Source organism: Chlorocebus sabaeus, chromosome 7, assembly GCF_047675955.1.
Source record: "Chlorocebus sabaeus isolate Y175 chromosome 7, mChlSab1.0.hap1, whole genome shotgun sequence".
Taxonomy (NCBI): Eukaryota; Metazoa; Chordata; class Mammalia; order Primates; family Cercopithecidae; genus Chlorocebus; species Chlorocebus sabaeus.
The window spans coordinates 29,922,332-29,941,257 of record NC_132910.1 but is presented as its reverse complement, the minus strand read 5'-3'; the positions used below and the strand labels follow the sequence as shown (position 1 = coordinate 29,941,257).

The 18,926-nt window shown below is 40.8% G+C and overlaps 1 long non-coding RNA gene and 1 other non-coding gene across 2 annotated transcripts; one reads left to right on the top strand and one right to left on the bottom strand.

The window, feature by feature from the left end:
• Positions 1–6,315: 6,315 nt before the first annotated feature.
• Positions 6,316–17,552, bottom strand: LOC140711997 (uncharacterized). The gene is made up of 2 exons (XR_012093369.1): positions 16,092–17,552; positions 6,316–7,709 (listed from the first exon to the last, which is right to left on the bottom strand). It is a non-coding gene; the product is annotated as an uncharacterized lncRNA (long non-coding RNA).
• LOC119624085 (small nucleolar RNA U13) lies at positions 8,313–8,415 on the top strand. Its single transcript, XR_005240173.1, has one exon. It is a non-coding gene; the product is annotated as a small nucleolar RNA U13 (small nucleolar RNA).
• Positions 17,553–18,926: the final 1,374 nt, after the last annotated feature.

Here is an 18,926-nt window from a genome sequence, read left to right as displayed (position 1 = left end):
TCAGATTTATGGCATGAGCCAGTGGATGGATGGAAGTAGCATTTTTTGAGATGAGAAAATAGAGGAATGAGATTGTAGATCAGTTTGGGATATGATAAATTTAAAATGCCTGTGAGTCATTCAAGTAAGATGTTGGTTTCAAGGACGCAAGAGAAGAAAGTATGTCAGAAAGCAGGGAGTGGTCAACTGTGTTCAATATTTCTGAGAGTTAAGATGAGCACCAAAAGTATCTGCTGGATCTGGAAACATGACAGCTTTTGAGGACCTCGAACAAGAGCGGTTTTAATAGAGTGGTGGCAAAGAAGCCATGTGAATTGGAGTAAAGAGCGAATGAGGCAAAGCAATTAAAACTGCACATATGCAACATTCTTAATAAGATTGTCTGTGAAAGAGAGTAAAGAGAAAACTGGACATGGGTGTGAAGTCTGGGGAGGGCTTGTTTGCTTTTAAGCTGGGAGATGTTTGGTCATGTCTGAATGCAGACAGATAGATACTGATAGAGATAAATATGGAAGATGTAGAGGAAAGAAAAATAATTTACTAGTCAGGGTAATGATAACTGCTATAACCAAAGGAATCTGCAATATATAATAGGTCAAACACAATAGAAATTTATTTCTCACTCACATCAAGTTCAAAACTTCTGTTCAAACAGAAGTTCTGTTTTTTCTTTCTCTTCTACTTTCTCTTCTTTCTTTCTACCTTTCTCTTCTACTTTCTCTTCTTTCTTTCTTTCTTCTTTCTCTCTTTTCTTTCTTTTCTTTCTTTCTTTCTTTCTTTCTTTCTTTCTTTCTTTCTTTCTTTCTTTCTTTCTTCTTTCTTTCTTTCTTCTTTCTTTCTTTCTTCTTTCTTTCTTCTTTCAATGAATCAAGTGCAGTAGTGAGAAGTGGAGAAAGAGTAGAATGAGGAGTTTAATCAGTAACTGACTATGACCAATCAGTTGAGATAACTCACTACCTTCAGACCAGCCCCAAATAAATGTTGTTAATGGTAGCTTGATCTTCTCTAAATGGTGATACTGAAATACAGACTGCATCCATCTTGTGGAAGTCCCATCCTTAATACTTGGTTTTCAAGTTTGCTGTGCCTCTCTGCATCAAATGGCAGAAGGTGTTACAGTAGGTAGCTAGCCAGGCATGAGTGGGGCAGGAGAGGGCTCCCCCAACACCCCTACTGGGAAGGTCAGGTGCCCATCTGGTGATGGCCAGGCAGTTGTTAACTGTCTCTCTAAAATAATACTTGGTCACGGCCAGCATCAGGGAAAGGCAGTCTTCCTATATAGAGAGGAAACACTTGTAACTGGTAATCGGCAGCTTTCAGGAGTTGGGCGAGTGAACCCAGGCATGCGCATTGAGAGACAAAATGACAGAGTATGACCTTCCAGGGGCATTCTACTGGAAAAGGGAAGAAAGCCTCAGGTGAGCATGTATACAGCTCCTTAAACACACTGTGCATGCTCACCTCCCAAGCACAAGGAGGGCACTGCACGTGCAGGTGGGTCACCCTAAGGGAAGAATCAAAAGAAAGGGGTGCAAGATGCCAGAAATATGCCAGGATATAAAACTCCAAGTCACAAGGTCAAACACTGCACTTGTCCTTCAAGTTGCCAGCTTGGGTCTCTTCCAAGTGTACTTTCCTTTTATTCCTACTCTAAAGCTTTTTAATAAACTTCCACTCCTACTCTGAAACTTGCCTCCATCTCTTTTTCTGCCTTATGGCCCTTGGTCGAATTCTTTCTTCTAAGGAGGCAAGAATTGAGGCTGCTGTAGACCCATACAGATTTGCCACAGGTAACCCAGATATTCGCCGCCCGTAAGAAAGGGAGAAGAAGCATTCTTGCTTTTGAAGCTAGCTGGTGGACCCATGCCACTTCTAATCATATTATATTGAGAATAACTAGTCATGTGGTTCCACCTAAAGGCAAGAGAGGTTAGGGAATGTCGTTTCTGGTCAGGCAGCCACTACTTCCCAGCAACAACTTTATACCAAGAAAGAAGAAGCCTAGATTTAAGAGGACAATGGTTTCTGCTGCAGGTAACAAATAACCAGTTAGAAACATTCTCTGAGAAGGCAGGACAGAATGGAATCCAGAACATACATGAAAGAATTTGCTTTTGGTAGGAGGAGGGACAAACCCTCCATTGAAAGAGAAGGAATGAGAAGTAAATAGGGGTTTGTATCTTTCTCACTTATAGTGAATGCCAATTGGAGGAATAGCGTTAAGATTATAGGAGTTGAAGCCAAGTTGTGCCCAAATTTGGGACCCTAGTCTACCACATAGAATTTGGTTGAGGAATAAGGACGGCCTACTTTAGCAAGAATGTTTACTAACAGAATTGAATTAAAAGGAATACACAGACAGGATAAACCATGCTTGAAGAAAGCTGAGATTTATTCTTTTGGGGGCTACTTCACACTATTTTTGGCCTCTGTCAGGATGATGTAAAGAAACATTCAGAGAATGAGGTTTTGTCTCAAAATGAAATCACCTTAAAAGCAGTGCCAAAGGCCTTGCCCTCCCTCAAGTATAATAGCATAAAAAACAAACTAAAAACCTTGCTAAAACTAACCTGGAGGAAGAGGTCAAAAGATAAACAATAAGTTGCTCTCTACTCGTAGAAGCTGAGGGGAAAGCTGATCACGAGCTGGGTCAGGTTAGCCAGCTCTGATACCACAACTGGTGGTGAAGTCAGCAGCACAAATTCAAAAAGCCTTGCTGTGCTAGGCTTCACTATCTTGGCTCTCACACAAGAAAGGGAACTTGTGACCAAAAGGGACACTTCAAAAAGAATTTCAATGAAGTACAACTTGAGCAAAAACAATAAGTTGCCCAGATTTCTTGGATCACAGACAGAGGGCCTGGCATGTGGAATGAATGCCATCAGCAGAGAACACAGCCTTGATTGGTAGCTATGGAGCCCACTGCCCACGTGGTGTCCCTAGGCCGGCTTCCTGGTGAATGCTTTTTGGTGAATGCCAATCCACTCCCCCGGCTCCTTCTTGCTGTTTTTTTTTCTCCCTCCAAATGATTCCCACAGAAATTTTTCCCACCCTAGACACCATGATAAATATTCTTTACTAAGATGTCATCGCAGTTTGGCTTTGTAAAAACTTTTCCTTCGGGAATGCAGAGCAACATTGATGGTAGGAATTAAAATGGTTCAACCCTTTGGAGAATTGTTTAGCAGTTTCTCACAGTGATAAACATATATCTACCCTATGATTCAACAGTTCCACTCCTGGGTATTTACCCAAGAACAGTGAGAATATATGTTCACACAAAGACCATCACAAGAATGTCCACGGCAGCTTTTTAAATAAGAAGCCAAAACTGGAAGCAACCTAAATATATATCAACAGGAAAAAGGATAAACAAATTGTTGTATATCTACACAATTCAATACTACTTGGTTCTAAAAATCTGATTTTTAAAATGGGCAAAAGATTCGAATAGACATTTCTCAAAAGAAGATATACAAATGGTAAGCAGGCATATGAAAAAGTGCTCAACATCATTGATCATCAGAGAAATGCAAATCCAAACTACACTGAGATATCATCTCACTCCAGTTAAAATGGCTTTTATCCAAAAGACAGGCAATCACAAGTGCTGGTGAGGATGTGGTGGAAAAGGAACCTTTGTACAATGCTGATGGGAATGTAAATTAGTGCAACCACTAAGGAGAACAGTTGGAGGGTCCTCAAAAAACTAAAAATAGAGCTACAATATGATCCAGCAATCCTAATGCTACATATATTCCCAAAAGAAAGGAAATCAGAATATCAAAGAGATATTTACACCCCCATGTTTGTTGCAGTACTGTTCACAATAGCCAAGCTTTGGAAGCTACCAAAGTGTCCATCCGCAGATGAATAGATACAGAAAATGTGGTTCCTATGCAGAATGGAGTACAATTCAGTCATAGAAAAGGATGAGATCCTGTCATTTGCAAAAACATGATTATAACTGGAGGTCATTTTGTTAAGTGAAATAAGCCAGGCACAGAAAGACAAATATTGCATATTCTCAATTATTTGTGGGTTCTAAAAACCAAAACAATTGAACCATGGAGATAGAGAATAGGATGGTTACCAAAGGCTGGGAAGGGTAATGGCAGAGGGGGTGAGCAGGAGCTGGAGATAGTTAACAGGTACAAAAAAAGAATAGTTAGAAAGAATGTATAAGCTCTAATACTTGATAGCACAATGAGTAAACTATAGTCAGTACTCATTTAATTATACATTTACAAATAGCTAAAAGTATAATTGGATTATTTATAACACAAAGGATACATGCTTGAGGGGATGGATACCCAATTTTCCATAAAGTGATTATTACACATTGCATGCCTGTACCAAAATATCTCATGTGCCCCATAAATATGTACCCACAAAAATTAAAAAATAAAAAAAATTTAAATACTACTTGGCAATAAAAACAGACTACTGGTTAGTGCAACGGCATGAATGAGTTACTAAAACAGTATGCTGAGTGAAAGAAAGCCAGATGCACACAAAATTATACAGTATGATTCTGGGATGATGAAAATGTTCTATATCTTGTTTTGAATGGTGGTTGCATGTGTGTATAAAGCTGTCAAAATCCATTTAACTGAACATCTCAAATCAATGTTTTTATTGAATAAACATTATACCTCAAAAATAATCTTTTATGAAATGCTGTTAACATACCCTTTACCTATTCTCATACTTCAGGTGCTTGAAAATAAGCTTTCTGTCCCTTCTAATATCTTAGAATGGCTTACAAAGCAGTCTAGAATTTAAAGGCAAACACCAGCAGCAGTACATGACACACTGCAGCTAAACCCATGGAGAAACGGGCTAAGTGTGAGTGCCCTGGCATGTGGCACTGGAATTAAACCCTGTTAACTGTATTTTTGCCACCAACAGACACCTCTTCTATTCTGGCTTAGAAGGAGGTAAGCGCTAATTCTAACTATACTGGCTCCTGGGGGTTACACTGAGAGAACTTAGCAAGAATTGACACATATAGTATGGGAATAGAAAAATCTGGTGCCATCATCTTTTAAATTTTAATTTAATTTTTAAATTTAAAAAAATTGCCAGGCATGGTGGCTCATGTCTGCAATCCCAGCATTAGCACTTTGGGAGGCTGAGGCGAGTGGATGGCTTGAGCCCAGGAGTTTGAGAACAGCCTGGACAACATGGCAAAATCCCATCTCTGCAAAAAATACAAAAATTATTCAGGTGTGGTGGCATGTGCCTGTGGTCCCAGCTACTCAGGAGGCTGAGGGGGGAGAATTGCTTGAGTCCGGGAAGCGGAGGCTGCAAGGAGCCAAGATCATGCCTTGCATTCCAGCCTAGGCAACAGAATGAGACCCTGTCAAAAAAAAAGAAAAAAGAAAGAAAGAAAAAGAAAAAAATTTGAGACAGGGTCTCACTCTGTCATCCAGGCTGGAGTGCAGTGGCATGAACATGGCTCATTGCAGCCTCGACCTCCCATGCTCAAGCAATCCTCTTACCTCAGCCTCCTGGGTAGCTGGGACTAAAGGTGGGCACCATCATGCCCAGCTAATTTTTAAATTTTGTGTAGAGACAGAGTCTCCTGATGTTAGCCAGGCTTGTCTCGAACTGCTGGGCTCAGGCAATCCTTCAGCCTCAACCTCCCAAAGCGTTGGGATTACAGGTGTGATGCACTGCACCTAGCCTGTGTTGTCATCTTTAATCCCTAGATAGACTCCCTTCTCTGATTTCCTATTGTATTCTTACCCGTACCAAACAACTCAGCTCTTTATTTTGTATATAATAGATTACTTATGAGGCAGGCAATACAGTGGAATGGTTAAAAACATGGTCTGTGTAATCAGAGAGAAATCTGAGTTCAAATTCTAGCTCTGTAATTTATTACCCATCTAAATGCAGAGAATGCACTCAGTCTCTCTATGGTTCAATAACCTTTTATGCTAGACACTCCGGATTCCAAGAGGGAAAGATTGAAGAGGGATGTTCTATACTTAACAGACTTGTCAGTTTCACTCTCCTGGGATAGAATGGTCAGTAGGTTGGGAGAGCTGAAGGTTGTTGTGCTGATGGAAAGGAAACATCAGGAATGGGGACAAAACATTGTCTCCCTAGCAATTTGTATGGGATTTCATGACATTCAAAGCTCTTCCCCTAAGTTGTCTACTGTAAAGAAAGTATTATCATCCATACTTAATAAATATAGAAACTGAGGTTCAAAAATTATTCTGTATCAACGTGAAGCTGACAATAAACCAACTACACCTTCCGTAAGTGAACAAAATGATTTTCAATGACTTGTTAGTTTCTAATATAGGCAAATATTTTAAAATTTTAATAGACAAATTAAATACATAAAGAAAAAGTCACAAGTAGTAAGTATATACTGTAATGGATTTTGTATAAATCAAACATAAGCATGTAGTCGTCACCCAAATGAAGAAACTGAACACTCCCAGTGCCTCCAAAACCAGCCTCCACAGCCACTCCCTCACAGCCTCCCTGAAGAGTAACCATATCTTCACTTCTAACATTGAAATTCGTTCTGCCTGTTTTTGAACTATATGAAAGTAGAATCATATTAAATCACACACTAGGCTCCTTTTTGCCCATCACTTTTGCTCGGTTTGGTATGATCCATCCATGTTGTGATCATTCTTATTGCTGTGCAGTCTTCCCTAGAGAGGACATAGCACAGTGTCTGTTCATTCTAGTGGATGGGCATTTGGGTAGTTTCCAGTTGGGGGATTTTATGACTACTGTTGCTATTAGCATAAATGTCTTTCTGTGAGCCGATACATGAATTTTTGTTCCGCAAAAATTCAGTTGTAGACTTGCTGAGTCTTAGGGACTTCATATGTTCAGCTTGAATAGAGAGTGCCAAACTGTTTTCCAAAAGGTTTGTACCGACTTGCATTCCTACCAGCAATTAGCTCCTTTTGTTTCCCATCCTTGTCAATACTTGTTACTATCAGTCTTTCGCATTTTGGCCATTGTGGTGAAGCTGGGGCATGTTTTATCTTCAGTACCAACTGTTGGCAGTCCTTTTTTTTCTCTGCTACTTGAGTTTCATTTCCTTTCACACAGTGGCTGAGATACTTTTGTTCCACTTTCTTCTTTTTACTTAAAGTTGTTCATTCTAGAAGAAATTCTGGTGAGTTCTTTCTTGTCTTTTCTTTGTTACCCCCCTAATGTTGCTTTCAGTCACCCTGACACGTAATTCTTAACCACCTCTCAGAGCCACTCCTCCAGGTGACCTTGGCGACATTGGTCAGGGCATTCAGCCACCTGGACCATGACCCCACTTGTACCCCCCAGGGTCTCTGGGTTTGCATTTTCTCTCCTATCTCATCTAGTCTCATTCACACCCATACTGGGAACAGTTCTAGTCCCATTTCTTTACCAGGCCCTAAAAACTGTCAGATAGGCCGGGGGCGCGGTGGCTCACACCTGTAATTCCAGTACGTTGGGAAGCTGAGGCGTGTGGATCACCTGAGGTCGGGAGTTCAAGACCAGCCTGACCAACATGGAGAAACCCCGTCTCTACTAAAAATACAAAATTAGCCAGGCATGGTGGCGCATGCCTGTAATTCCAGCTTCTTGGGAGGCTGAGGCAGGAGAATTGTTTGAACCTGGGAGGCAGAGGTTGCGGTGAGCCAAGGTCGCGCCCTTGTACTCCAGTCTGGGCAACAAGAGCAAAACTCCGTCTAAAAAGGAAAAACAAAAAACTGTCAGTTAATAAAAATAGTTAGCATTTGTTGACAGTTTACAATCTGCCAGAACATCATAATAATCTTACGTTCTACACAAAATTCTACATTTTACAGCTGGGGAAACTAAGGAACAGGAAGGTTAAAAAAAAGTTTCCAGAGTTCGAACTGCTACTGATTGACAGAGCCAGAATTCAAACCCAGCGAGTCTTAACCCACAGTGCACACTCTTAGGACCTCAGTGACTTCAATCCCTATTGTCTGTGCCACTCATCTGCCAACTCTATTTAGATTCTTGTGTTTTTGGTCATCTTTATATTTCCATCTCCATCACCATGATTTTGAATCTTTGGGATCTCCCATCTGATCTTGCAGGGCACTTAACAAGTGGAAATATTGGTTGAAAAGAAAAGTAAAAACTTAAAAAATTCTATGTGAGAAATAATACCACAAGGTGAAAAACACAGATAACAAATCAGAAGAGTAAAATAGATGACAAAGATTTAATATCCTTACCATCCTTTTACAAATCTATAGTAAGGAAGGCATGCAACCTATCGTTAAAAATGAGTAACATAAAAACGAGTAACATAAGAGTTGATCCTTTCATAGTTCATATGTGTGATGATTGGGTGTTCATGCTCATACATGAGATGTGCTTCCCTTAAGCCTTGTTCAGATGTGAGCACTTTACCATCTGATGTGAACATAATAATAATAATAAGTAATGTAAGAGTAAAGTAAGCAATTCACACTAGTGGAAATGGCCAAGTAACTTATAAAAAGGTTTACTTCACTGGTAATAAAATGAACGAAAATCTGATTTTTTACTTTATACTTTCCTATATTTTCATGTATTTATTCATTTTTCAAGGAGTATGTATTAGTTTTATCCTTTTAAATTTTAATTTGATTAATTAATTACTTAATTAATTTTTTTAGAGATGGAGTTTTACTGTGTCACCAAGGCTGGAGTGCAGAGGCATGATCATGGCTCACTGCAGCCTCAAACTCCGGGGCTCAACCAATCCTCCCACTTCAGCTTCCAGAGTAGCTGGAACTACAGGCACATGCCCACTACATCCAGTGAATTTTTTATTTTTTGCTGAGATTGGGGTCTTGCTGTGTTGCCCAGGTTGGTCTCAAACTCCTGGCTTCAAGCAATACCCCCATCCTGGCTTCCCAAGGTGCTAGGATTGCAGGCATGAACCACTGCTCCTGGTCTTATCCTTTTCTATTAGTTATTTCTATTTGGGGAAAACAAAAGAATGTATATCACACATTCTAAGAATCTGAAACTCTCTGGGGTCTAATGGCAGGGGTTAAACAGTTTGGAGGCAAAGAGTTGCATTTCTAAGAAACCATTTGTCACTCACTCAATCTTTTTTTTACTTACTCAATTTTCTACCCCCGTGTTTCTGGGCAAATTAGTCACATCTGGACCTTGTCATCAGAACCTGGCACATCTTTCCTCTCTCCCTCTCCTTTTTGTCCTGAGGATACAGTAGAGTCCTATAAACCAGACTCCTGGTACTTACCTGTAGTACTACATTTTCCACTGGATCCCAGTCAGACTGGGTTCATCTGTGGCCAGTTCAGATGCCACAGCCCCTATCATGACCTATTAAAAATCTACATTGTCTGTTGATGTGACATATCTTCCTAGCAGAAAACCCAGCTATCACCTCAGATCCCAGCCCAGCTCCTCTTTCATTCCTCTCTCATCTTCTTCACTTTCAACCATGAACTTACCTGTCCTTCATACAAGAGTCCTAATAATATAAAATAGTGTCTATAATTTATTGAGTATTATTATAACTTCATGCTAAGAATCAACACATATCTTCTCATTTTAATCCTCCCAACAGTGCTTTTAGTTGCATATAATCACTATTTTACAGACATAAAAAATGAGGATCACACAGGAACAGCCAAGCCAGGATGTTAAGATTTGTCTGTCTGGCCTTCTTTTGAGCAGGGGTCTTTCTTCCCTCAGCTTTTCTTTTGCCCTGACTTTCTTCTCTGTTCAGTCTGGATTCCTAGCACCATCAGGTGACCTGCTCTCTCTCCCCATATAATTGCTTGGATTTCTCCTGATAGTGCCTCAGCAAGCCCTTAACAGTTTCCCTTTATTGTCATCTGCACAGACACCTGTATGATCAGACATGCCCATCAGTTTCTTCCTGAATCTTTACTCTCAATACCTGTCAATCCAGTGCAGCCCAACTTAGAGGCTTCTCTGTCTCCAGTAACCTGCAGCATCAGCTGATTCCAGTTCGAATGGAAAAATGCTTTGTTTCTCTTGACTAAAAAACTGGGACTAGCAGGGTGTATTTGTGTTTTCAAAGAAGAATGTATCAGTCCAAGTAAGTTTTTAATGCAAGTAAATTTTCTAATTAGCAACGGTCCCCAATCTTTTTGGCACTAGGGACCGGTTTCCTAGAAGAAAATTTTTCCACAGAGAGGGTGGGGGTGAGGGTGGGGGTATGGTTTTGGAATAAAACATTTCCACCTCTGTTCATCAGGAATTAGTTAGATTCTCATAAGGAGCACACAACCTAGATGCCTTGCATGAGCAGTTCACAATAGGGTTCCTGTGAGAATCTAATGCCACTGCTGATCTGATGGGAGGAAGAGCTCAGGCAGTAATGCTCACTCACCTGCCGCTCAACTCCTGCTGTGCGACCCGGTTCCTAATAGGCCACAGACCAGTAACAGTCCACTGCCCAGGATCCTGGACCCCTGCTCTAATAGGAAGAAATTCAGAAAAGAGGATGGGAGGTGGCATTTTACAGAAAAGGAAGCTGAGTCTCAGAAAATGTTTGGCTTGGCCAAAAATAAGCAGCAAAATGTGAAAATGAAATTCCACTGTCTAATCGTTGCCTCCAAGCCTTATCCTCTTTCTGTCCCCACCCAGCACCCTTCATGAGCTGGCAATAAACGTCTCCCTCCTAGGTTTTCATGCTTATAGGAGAAGTCATTGGCTTAGAGAATCCCTGAGACGCATGGGGACAGGACTAGTCTTCTTCCCTTCTCCACTTTACTCCATCTGGCCTTGCAGTGAGCCCTCTCTATGAGTAAAATTGTTGATGAGACCATTCACTCAATTATAGCATTTTATGTAATATTATTTCATGAAATAAAATGTTCAACTCTTGATTACCAGTCTCCCAGTTTTCCACCAAGGTTGTGATGTGTTCTCAATGTACATTTAAGTTCTGTGAAGATTTTCCATTCATACATTCATCCAATAAGTGTCAAGACATAAAGAATGCTAAGTCCCAGGAAGAGAAAGAAGAGCCCCATAGAATAAGGGGTTTAATTTCCTAAAGTGATTTGCATGAAATTCACTGGCCTCTCCTTGACTTCCAAACTCATTATCCTTCTAACCCAAGGCTCAAGGTAAGCCTGTATTCTTGTGACTCTTTCAAGACAGTCGATCGTAACAAATCATGCTACCTTGGTTAACTGTCTTCACTTGATGTTCCACCCAGAAAAGCACATTTACTTTTCCTTCTGACCACAGCGGCCCTAGCCACAGCCTGCATTGTCCAAGGGCATGCCGAACCAAATCGCTGCTATCACTGCTGCCCTCTTTTGATCCCTAACACCATCTGACAGAGCCTTGTGTCCCTACCATATTTCATGTCTTCCATCCCTGGGTTCCTCTTTTGGCACTGAGGAGCCCAGTAGGTGCCCACATTAGACACACTTCCTCACTGGCCAGACAGCAGGTAGGCAGAACCACAAACTCACTTCAGCTGCTGTCTTGAGATGCAGCTTTCTCAGGGACAGCTGGAGAGAACAAGTACACAGTCTCAAAGTGCAGCGGTCATGTCTCGTTCATCTTTGCATCCTAGCACCTAGAATAGTCTTTAGCACTAGGTAGGAGCTCTGCAAATATTTGTGGAAAGAAGAAAGAGAGGGAGACCAGAATACTGAGCTGATTTGCCTAAGACACCTAGTTTAGTAGAGAACTAGATACGAATCCTGGCTCCCAAAGTCCTATATCCGTGCTCATTCCACTCTACCACCCTAGCTTTACACTGGCCTCCTGAAAGAAAGAAAAATGAGATAAATAACAAGGAAAGGGAGAGAAGATACAGAAGAGAACACCCAGTAAGGAAAATTTGGGGTTGAATTTGCAGGTGGCATAACCACAAGGCCAGAGCTGATGTTTTCCTGGGCCTGAGGTGGTCTACTCCAAGGCGGATAACATTGTAGTTATGGATAAATGGTGCTATTGATCAAATTCTCACATCTGGAAAAGGCCTAGAAAAATAGTTGATTCCAGGCATAGTGAAAGTAGTTCAAAAATATGTATTTTCAAAATGCAAATATGGACAATTACCATTATCCCACCTCCAATCTCCAAGCTTTTCTATATCTCATTTTAAAAATAAATATAATCTTTTCCTACCTAACCCAGCAAGATAAATGTATCCTAAGAATTTGCTATTATTATTGCTCTTACTTAAAACATCTTTAGTGAACCAAGCATAGTAGATATTAATCTGATTTAATTAGAATGAGTCAAATTATACTCAGAAACCCCAGTAAAAATTTTAGTAAGAAATTTCTTTTCAGAATATGACTTTGATGCATATTTATTTTTTTCATGAAGTATGGACTGAGGAAGAGGAAGGAAGAGAAAATAGGTAAAAGGAATTTTTTTTTTTTTTGCATTGCCATACTGTTAACTAAAACTAAAGACCAGAAGCAGAGAAATGGAATAATTAAAAAGTGATGACAATGTAATATTTAGGCATGCTGTCACACAGAGTTCAACAAAATGGTTTTAGAAATTATCTTTAATTCTTTTATTAAAAGAATTAAATAAAAGGATTTATTTTATCCTTTTATTGGTCATTGTATTTAGGCTTCTCCAGTGATTAGAACAGAACAGTGTTTTGTTTTTGTGTTTTCTTGTTTCTAGATAAATATATAATGATTCCATTATACTTCCAATTCAAAATCAGGATTACAGTTTTCTGTGTCTTTGCTTCACAAGTGTGGTTCTGACTGTTGTATGGCAAATAGGAGGAGAAACTGCAGGAAACTGGGGAAAAAAATAATCCAGAAAACTATAAAGAGATAAACATTTCCTATTATCCTATTGTTTGAAAATAACTACAGTTAGCATTTTAGTATATAGCCTATTCTACTATTGTAAAATAGGTTCATTTCTAAGAAATCTCAACTTATCAAAAGAATGTAAAGAAACAGGTAAGGTAACACTGGTTGAAATTGGAGAAGGATGGCTGGGCCATAGGGATGGAACAAAAATTTCTCATTTAGAAATACTAGCATGTGCCTTTTAGATTTTGTCCTTTACGAGTGTATCTCCTATTAAAATTAAGCCAAATTGCCATTTAAAACTAAAATTTTTAAAAAAATGTTTTAATGGAAACAGAAATGTTAAAACTCACAGTAGAACAGAATTTTAAAAATAGTAATTTTAACAATAAATTTGCTTTCATAACCATAAATGTATTTGGTTGTTGCTAGCTTTAATTTTAAAAAGGTAGATCAAAACCTACAAAAGGAAACACAAACTTCCTTGCACTTTCCACCACGTATTCAGCACCTCTAACGCCCCATCACTGTTGCTGTGCATGTCTGCCTGCAGTACAGTCCATTACAGCCAGGGGAAGCAGCAGCTTTTTATCATTCTGATGAGACCAATTCCCAGTCAGTTCTGGTTATTACTAACAGTGATTCAATAAATTATATTCAATAAGCAGCCAATTGTGCTATGTCCAATTTTTCTTATGGACACTTTAAATGTAGGAGAAATTAATGCCTGTATAATTTTCCAAATGCTTTCTCCAGGCATGTGTACATATACTTTATATAGAAGTTATCTTTTTAAATTTGTTTTTACCAGAAAAAAAAGAATCATAATAAAACTACTTTAGAAGGTTTTTTTTTTCCACCCAACAAAGCATTTTGAAACTCTTCCACGATAACAAATGTGGATCTAATTATCATTTTAACTTACCAAATTTCACCTTATCTATAATAAAAGTTTAATCCTTTATGAGATTTATCTTTCAAAAAAGAAATGAATTTGCTTTTCTTCTTTAATACTGCCAGTATTTTCAGTATCTTTATGATGTTACTATACGAACGTAAAAAATCAGTGTGATTTGGTTCCATTATCATTTAAAGCCAGACACTAAGACCAATGGAGGCTGATATTCCTGTAGGCCGTAGCAACCCTGGGAATTCTTGCCTTGGCTGAAGCTATACCAAATCCAGAAGTAATTGAAGTCCCCCTAAGGTTTCAGGTCCCCCCAAGGAAGGCAGGAGTTGTGCACTACTCAGCATTCTCAGATCTATACTAAAGCAGATTATTTTCTTAGGTTTTGATTCAATTCCATACAATTGAAGCATTTTTATTTAATAAGTACAAGGCATTTTGCTCAAGGAGAAGGATAAAAGCTAAAGTGGATCATTCTAATTTTCCTGAACACTTACAACCTCATAGGAAGATATACATACATAAGTAAGTATGACACAAGGAAAATTTGTAAGACAAAATAAATAAAAGTATTATAAGAAACACAGAAGAGGGATAGATTACATTAGGCTGAGTGAGGTGGCTTTTGAGTTGCTACTAGAAGGGCGGGTAGGACTGTGATCAGAAGAGAGAGGAAGGGCTGGATGGAGCAACAAGAGTCTGGGTTAATAACACAGGTTTGAGTCAGGCTGACCAGAGCTGTAAAGCCCTTCTCCTGTTCTCACTGTGTGTTCTTTTCAGTTCCGTCTTCCTGAGGCTGCTATGTTTCTGGGCATGCCCAGGGGATCTACAAACCGGTTGTGCAGAGCCAGGCATTTCAATAAGAAACAAAATGCTGAGTAACAACATGAAGTCAGAGTGTTGCTTGCCAAGAGCTGGGAGGCCTGGGTGGTTTCCCAATCTTAAAGAAGCAGAAGGATATTAAAGTGAGCCTCCCAAAGGAAAATGTGGATCTACTTACCGATGCAGAAAATGATACACACGGATTCGATTTAGGTAGGTGCACTACCTGTGATGACTATTGGTCACTCCCAGATCACATGGACCAACTGTAGGTCTCAACTATTTTGACTTTCCAGAACAGACTAATACATAACTAACGGCTTACCTTTGTGAAAAATATTTTATGCACTGTAGAACAGATAATTCTCAGTCCTGGGCCAAAGGGGGAAAGTTTGGAGAGAATTAAACAGGAAATGACTCTGCTACAAAGAATTCAGGAGCATGAGTGAAGTGAATAAACAATCCAGGCACAAATGATGAATTCTAGATGTCCTGGGAATAACAGGGCGTGTTGCCAGCTCAGATGGGTGAAACCCCACTCTGATGAAGGGCTCCAGGGCTGCAAGGAGACCATGCCTACATCCATCACATCAGTGTCACAGGTTTACCACCTGCTCAGCTCTTATTCAACATCCTAAGGCCATTTGCCCCATCACACACATTTGACCATTTAGTCTAGGAATCAGATACCAAATACTGGGGAGATCTCATAAAGCCCACAACTAAAATAAGCAGAGGGATCAGAAGCTGGACAGAGTGACCCAAGGAGGACTAGGGATAACTCAGGAGTTCCTTATTTTCTTTTATTTTGAGAGAGAGTCTCGCTCTCTCGCCCAGGCTGGAGTGCAGTGGCGCGATCTTGGCTCACTGCAAGCTGCGCCTCCCGGGCTCATGCCATTCTCCTGCTTCAGCCTGCCAAGTAGCTGGGAGTACAGGCGCCCGCCACTACGCCCGGCTAATTTTTTTGTATTTTTAGTAGAGACGGGGTTTCACCGTGGTCTCGATCTCCTGACCTTGTGATCCGCCCGCCTCGGCCTCCTAAAGTGCTGGGATTGCAGGCGTGAGCCACCGCGCTCAGCCTCCAATTTGCAGTCTTATATCCCTCACCCCCTCCCACCTTTTCCCTGGAGTCCCCAAAGTTCATTGTGCCATTCTTATGCTTTTGCGTCCTCATAGCTTAGCTCCCACTTATGAGTGAGAACATATGATGTTTGATTTTCCTTCCTGAGTTACTCACTTAGAATAATAGTCTTCTATCCCATCCAGGTTGCTGCGAATGCCATTAATTCTTTACATTTTATGGCTGAGTAGTATTTGCGCTCTCTATATATAGCTCTCTCTATATATATATAGCTATATAATAGCTCTCTCTATATATACACTTGTATCTAGAGAAATCATTCTATATATACACATAGAGAGATACATATACTTTCATACATGTATATGTATGTATTATATATGTATTTATTATATATAGAGAGAAATACACTCACACACACATATACATATATATATATATAGAGAGAGAGAGACAGAGAGAGAGAGAGATTTATGTAGGAACTGGCTCACACTATTGTACAGGCAGGCAAGTCCAAAATCTTCAGAGTGAGCTGGTCATCTGGAGCCCCAGGGAAGACTTGGTATTGCTGGTCAAGTCCAAAGGCAGTCTGCTGGCAGAATTCTCTCTGCCTAATGGGAAGGAGAGGGAGTCTTTATCTGTTAGGGCCTCCAGCTGATCAGATGAGAGCCACCCACATTATGGAAGGTAATCTGCTTTACTCAAAGTCTGCTGATTTAAACGGTAATCTCATCTAAAAAATATGCTCACAGAAATAATTAGAATAATATTTAACTAAATACTGTGGTCTAGCCAATTTGACACAGAAAATGAACCATCACAGTCCCCATTCACATAAATCCTCTTTCTTCTACCTCCTGGCCTGAAAGATGCTCTCCTGTGAAATCACTGTTCTCCCAACTGTTTTCAGCATGATAGCCTTATCTTCTCTGCTCAAGTCAGCGGGTGAGATGGAGCGGCCAGCTGTCTTTCCTCCCTCCAGTGTGCTTTCTCACCCTCCAATTACTCTCACCCACTCTCTCTGCTCAGTTGAAGACTGTGCAGTTCTCAGTGCCGGGACTCACCGGATCCATCCTCACTTCCCAAGCCTACTTCGGCAGCGGAATCAGCCCTGCTCCTCTGCCCTGCCCTTTGCCATAATCTGTATTGACATTGGAATCCACATTAACCTTTTAGATTCCTTTACCCCAGAGGTATTTCCTGGGTTAAAGACCTCCACCTTTGACCTGCCTTAGTCAGTGTCGTTAACACTCAGGGTAACCTGTGTTTCTGAGATCTATTATCCCATTGGCAGTCACAGCCTGTCATCTCCTTCACCCCACCCAGCAAGCCCATCTCTGGCTTCCCTGGAATCTCTCCTGCCTCGCACAACCTATCTCATTTCATTCACTAATTCTATTTGCCTTCACTGCTTCCTGCCTTGCTTACTAGAATCATAGACTCCCTGTGTGCCCCCAAATCCTGGACTTCACTTCCAAAGAACCCATGGAAATACATGTAAAGTAGTGGCAATGTGGTAGATACAATTAGATGGGATTTCCTCCTCCTCTTCTTATTGCTCCTGTTCTTCATCTTCCTCTCATTCATTTTCGTTTGTGTTTTCAGCTAACTGTGCTTTGAAGAAAGAGGTGGAACTTTGAAGCCGTGGCTCATTTCCTCCTCAGAGTCATCTAACTTGAGCCACTCCAGTGCTCCTACCTCTCCATTTCACTTCCAAAGCGCTTGGTGACTCCCTAGCACACCAACACAGAGAATCACTGTTCTAGAGGATTTCTACCCTAAAAGCCTCCGTTTTCTTCTTTCAACTACTCCACCCTGTAACCCCACGAAGTTACACACAGTTACACCTCCTACTTTATAGTGACTACTGAAAATAGTCCTTCCTATTTCAGGATGTGTCCCTCCAGAAACAGATGCTGAGAAAAGGATCCAAGGATCCCAGGAAGCACTGGGAAGTGAGTGCAGAAGTGAGACAGAAAAGGAAAGAAAGCCAGTACAGGGTGTGTTGTGAGTCAGTTGTCACTGCGGGCAGCTGGGGCTCAGAATTCCTGGGGGGTCTCAGGGGCAGCATAGATCATGCCTCACAGTTGTCTCACTTGGGAGGCAAGAGCCTGTGGTATTTATCCATGGCCTCCCTCTGTCACTGGTTGAGGGCCGCGCCAGGGGTGTTACTCCCTGACACTTCTTTTCTGACCCAAGTGTGGGCCAAGGCAGCTCCCACAGACAGATAAAGGCTGCAGCAGGGTCACCAGCACTTGCAGTAAAGAGAGTCAGCACACAGGAAATGCTGAGTGTCAGGGAAATCTGTGGAGCACCAAGAATCTTCTACATTTCCGATCCAACTAGCTTTACTGTAAATGTAACTACCCCTGTTTCTAGCTTCCTATCCTTTTATTCATTGTCTTAGGTATTGTTGGACACAGTATTTTAATTTGATCTTCTTGACCATGGAAGTTGGCATTATCTCAATTTTATAGAAGAAGAAACTGAGAGATTAAGAGTAAGCAACTTTACAAAAATTACCCAGCTAGTAAGTTCTGGAACTGTGATTTAAAGACTCAAAAATCCAAGTATTTTCTAGTATAGCAGAAATGCAAGGGCAGAACCCTGGGACTACCCATCCTTATTAGCAATGTCCTGGGTAATAAAAGTTGAGTTCAGAGTAGAAATAGAGGGATTATGTCAGAGAAGGGAAAAAACTCTTCATCTAAGACTGGTTTTGACCAACTGTTCCCTGACTCCATTTCTTTTTTTTTTTTTTTCTTTTGAGACGGAGTCTCGCTCTGCCACCCAGGCTGGAGTGCAGTGGCCGGATCTCAGCTCACTGCAAGCTCCGCCTCCCGGGTTCACGCCATTCTCCTGCCTCAGCCTCCCGAGTAGCTGGGACTACAGGCGCCCGCCACCTCGCCTGGCTAGTTTTTTTGTATTTTTTTGGTAGAGACGGGGTTTCACCGTGTTAGCCAGGATGGTCTCGATCTCCTGACCTCGTGATCCGCCCGTCTCGGCCTCCCAAAGTGCTGGGATTACAGGCTTGAGCCACCGCGCCCGGCTCCCTGACTCCATGTCTACTGACACAGCACACTAAAGCTTAGTAGGCCAGAATCTTACTGTTTCTTCCAGAGGCCCTTACATAATTTCTAAGAACAAAGATCAGATAAAATGCAATTTGCGGAATAAGTGATGTCTGGCATATAATAAGTACTCAATTTAACAATTATATATTGATGACCTAATACGTACCAGGCGTTGGACTAGATGCTAAGAATAATGGTGGACCACAAATATTGACTGACTGAAGCATGAGTTCGCTTTTGAATATGAAATATAT